The 4,670-nt window shown below is 28.9% G+C and overlaps 1 protein-coding gene across 11 annotated transcripts in view; it reads left to right on the plus strand.

The window, feature by feature from the left end:
• Positions 1-4,670, plus strand: part of spri (sprint) — a 759,753-nt gene that overhangs the window by 464,258 nt on the left and 290,825 nt on the right. The window contains exon 1 of one of the 11 annotated variants that reach the window (XM_014426190.2): positions 2,988-3,069. The exons of the other annotated variants lie outside the window; for them this stretch is intronic. The gene's annotated coding sequence lies outside the window, so the exon portion shown is untranslated. Of the gene's footprint in view, positions 1-2,987; positions 3,070-4,670 lie in introns of those variants that run through there. 11 annotated transcript variants of the gene reach the window in all.

Below are 4,670 nucleotides of genomic sequence, written 5' to 3' on the forward strand. Positions count from 1 at the left end.
GTATAATACTATTTTTATAAAAATCCGTGATTATGCTTTGATTAGGTTTTTTTATTTTACTCACAATTTTTCTGTTATCAATATTGTTATTTTCTCCCCTATTACCATCTATATTTTTTTCTTTTTCTATATAACCACCATTATTATTAGCTGTGCGATTGAAAAATTTCCTTTTTCTTTATATATGTCGTTATATAGTTATAGGAGTTGTCTTTCTTCTTGTAAGTTAATTCTCTATAATTTTAAGAATAAGTAATAAATACAGTTACAAGATAATTTTTAAATTAGCATTTATTAAAAAAATCATAAATATTACCTTTTTAAACAAATTTAATTATGTTCAATGTTCTAGCATGGTCCTTGTGTCTTTTTTTTTAATATTATATGATAAATGAAACAGAGAACAAACTAGGGAATTGGATATAATAAAAATTGTTGCATTATTATTAAAAAAATAAATAATAATGAAATAAAATTATAAAATTGAGACTTTTTGGTATAGGATTGAGGTTAATAATCCGGGATATTATACACTACTTGTCCAAAGTGTTACTATCGGTGTCTAAAGCATTAAAGAAGTTTTTGAAAGATGACTTTTTCTTCTTCAGATTAAGATATAGACTGGCCTGTTGAAAGCCTATTGAATACTACGTAAGTAAATGGAATGTTTTTAACAAAATACTGTATTGAAGTTTAAATATTGATCAAACAAATTTCTGTGAAAATAGATTTTATGCAGCAGGAAATATGACTTAAAATCATGTTTAAAATATGAAGTGAATCATGTTGGAAATATGACCACAAATGCCAGAAAGTAGATATCCTGACATTTTTAAACGATAAATTTATTTCATTGAAGAAGATAATTTCTTATTCCAGCCACACTGTTGTTTGATTAATTTTAAATTGTCTTTTATATTAATGAATTTTCGTATATTAATTATAACAGACTCACAAAGAGGCACAATTTTGGTGTTATTAGTTACTTCCCATAATCCGTCACCTCTTCACCACATTTTATTTTATAGGCTACTAATTTAAGTTAATCTTTAGTTGAGGCTTCCTTAGTCCAGGATATTTCTAATGTTTATAGGAGGATATATACAATATCGCTGTAGCCTCCTAACATTTGAAGGAAATAACGATTTCGACCTTACCTGGTCCAACATAAGCCTACTCATTTCTAAGATGACGATACAATTTAATGTTTTTTAAATCATATCATACATCAACAATGATGCTGCAGTAATGTTTAATTAAAATGTTATATCCTTGCATGTTTAAACTAGAATTATGAACATATTATACATAAAACTATGAAAATATTAAGTATATTTCACCATTATGTATAAAAGCATCTTGCTCGGACCTGTCTATCATCTCCAAGTTATTAAACCATAATGTTGATTAGCATATTAGTTTCAATATCCTAAAATCGGATCTAGAGATTAACGTAATTAATAAATTTGTTTTCTCCTCTCGGGTGTTTTGGTCATTGTAAAGTCCATAAAATGTAAAGTTCCACACATCTCAATTAGAATCAATTGTTGTTACTTCTTAGGAGTCATAATCATTATTGATCTGCTAGCAAACACTCGCTCAGCTATGATGTATGCTCTGCGAAGGTACACGAGCATGGATCTTTTGTAATGTTGGTAGGACGTTCCTCTTCAGCACCTATATCCCAAAAATTATTGAATATAACGAATACTCTTCTTAATGTGATTTTTTATCTCTATTATTTTATTTTCAAATAAAAAATAAACATCCACTACACCTAAAGAAAGTCAGAATTCTCCCTGAGAGAGAAGTCATTTGAAGCTTAGAGCAAAAAATATGAGTTCCCCACTTTATAGAAAACAAATGGTCCACTGGATTCATGTATGACGGAAAGTTCTTACTCAGAATAAACAAACGCACTGAAATCAAATGTGAAATACGTTCCGCTCTCTGAAGTTTCAGAAACTGTGGAGGTAAACGGTGATTTTAGATCACTCGTCAGCAAATGTGGCCAGGAATCAGAAACCCTATTTCGTGTATTGGACACACTGCTTGTCCCTCGGCTGCGCAATATAAAGAAGCAAATAGTCGAATTGCTGGCCATAAATAATTATACATGTTTCTAAGCAGTAAATGTAGTCGTCACAGAGAATTAAGCTTGTAGAGATTCCAGCATTTAGTGCAGCTGAACAGAAAGCATTAATAATGGATCCCACAATACAATTCGAAACTGTGTTTTTTACTTATAGGATAAGTTTCCACAGGATTTGGCAAATATTTTTATAATGGAGGAACCACAAGTAATTTTTTTGAGGATATGGATGTTGAGAACTAGTTTTAGAGCATGGTGGAAACTGTTATTCCGCACTCACTGGGAATCCTATATCGTTTGTATTAGACCTTGGCCGGGTCAGTGAGCATTAAACATTGGTCAATTCTGTAAGCGAAAAAAGAAAAATGTATTCTACAGGTCTCATTTCATTTTCTCTTATCCATTGTAATATCGTCTGTTGTACTGATTAGGTTTGTTTAAATTAGAAAAAATAAGCCGGACTCAAGTACTTTCCTATTATTTCTATTAAATATACCAACGTTTTGACCCAAACATGTGTCCATCATTAGGGCTGTAATTTTAATAAAAAATATATAATAGACTGAGCCATTATTGTTTTCTCTTATGCTTATAGTTATTAATTAAAAGTGTAGGCAATCTGAATATTTTATTAAATCTTTGCAATTAAGTATTGTTTATTGTAATTTGTCATTGAAACCTGTTTTAGACCCTGCAGAGGTATTGTATCTCCTTACTTAGGAAATGTCATTACAACATAGTTACTCAGGTTGGCCAATGTGACCACTTACTACCTCTCGAATTCCGCTAATTATTAAGGAAATGTGATTAACGATATTTCGGCGGGGGGCGGGAGTATTGATAGGGGTGGATTGCGCATGCGCCGGCCACCCCCAGCCGCCCTCAGTCGAGCTTCAGCTTGGCTTCTGTCGCGGTCGCAGCATCTCTAAGTCCCGAGAACTTACGCGATCGTCTCAGGTCATCAAACTTAGTCTGAGGTAAAGTCGAAGTCCAAATAATTTGAAACATGAATTATTTACCTTTTAAGTATTTATTAAATTTTATGCGCACAAATAAAGGTCCATGTGTGTATACTGTATTTTCGGCATTAGTAAGGTGTTGTTACTATTATAACTGTTTATTTATTTATTTTTTCATCTTCAACATCTGAATTCTTCACTGTTCATTGAAATTGAATTTTATTCTGAATCTCTTATAAATTCTGTAAATCAAGCATAAAAAGCAAAAATAAATTAAAGGACATAAAGACATTTTTTATTTTATTGTGAATAGAATAGTATTCTGACATTTCTGCTGTTTATATATAATTTTTCGAGCTATGTCCCTTTATTTATATTGTTTACAAATATAATTTATTTTCCACAAAACAAATTGAAATTCACTTCACTTAAATATCAAACAAATTGACTATATGATTTTACAACACTTTAAAAAATAATAAAATTCTCGTCTCAACCACCAATTTGTGGGATAACAAAACATTTTTATTTTTGTTTTCAGAATGCTTTCAAAATGTCTCAAATAAAAATTTTATTATAATTTTTTTTCCTAATGATATAAGGTTTATTATGAGTCACAAGATATCGCAGCACGATATATGATCAAGCGACGATATATGTATTTCAAAGGTGCTAAACAATATTACTATGAAATTAGTAATTGTAGGTTACAATTTCTGATTACTTATTCTTAACATTATATTCAATAATTATCATAACATTCATTCTCTCCCTCTGTTATTAATTTTAGTAGCTATGTACTTATTTTTAATAATATTATTACTTAATTTGATTTACGATTAGGTTTTATATACATTAGCAATATAAGATTATAATTAAGTAATTCATGTTATAATTTATAATTTTGTAGTTAAAACCCTAATGAGTGGCACAGAATAAAAAAGAATATTTAACAACTATAAAGAGCCATTTGAGTTTTATTATAACTTATGAAAGTAATAATTACAATTTTTTTTTTCAAATTCGTATTAATTTGTAAAAAAAAATATATTCATTGTGTTTCGAAGTCGTTTGAATAAAGTTTTATTTGTATTTTCCTATTGTTTTAATTTTGAAGAAACATTTGATAATCACATTCGCAGTGAAATTAACATGTTTGGAACATGTAATTTATATCAGCAAATTTATTCTAGAGTTTAATAAACAATAATATAAACAAATGTAACAAAATTAAGTATAAATATTATTTATGGCACATGTACCATTGCCAATTCATATTGAATTATGCGTCTATTTAACATAGGCTAAATATAAAACATAATATAAAACACTTATGTTATGAAAGTGTTTTTAAATAATTATATTATATTTAATAAAATGAAATTTTAAAATCCGATTAGAAATATTAAGAAGTATTACTAAACCAAATATAAAGTTATTGTGTATTAGGCAAAAACACTTGCTGAAAGTGGGTAGGGCGTTCAACCCAATTGCAGTGCCTTTGCTATATGACGTGTCACAGATGAGATGGTAAATATTAGATTTAAATATCGCCGAAATTCTTAATTATTACGTAATTTTTTTTAACTTCGTTTGTGATTATTTGCCATTCAGAAGGA

This window comes from Halyomorpha halys, unplaced genomic scaffold (assembly GCF_000696795.3).
Source record: "Halyomorpha halys isolate HHAL.00 unplaced genomic scaffold, Hhal_1.1 Scaffold29.1, whole genome shotgun sequence".
Taxonomy (NCBI): domain Eukaryota; kingdom Metazoa; phylum Arthropoda; class Insecta; order Hemiptera; family Pentatomidae; genus Halyomorpha; species Halyomorpha halys.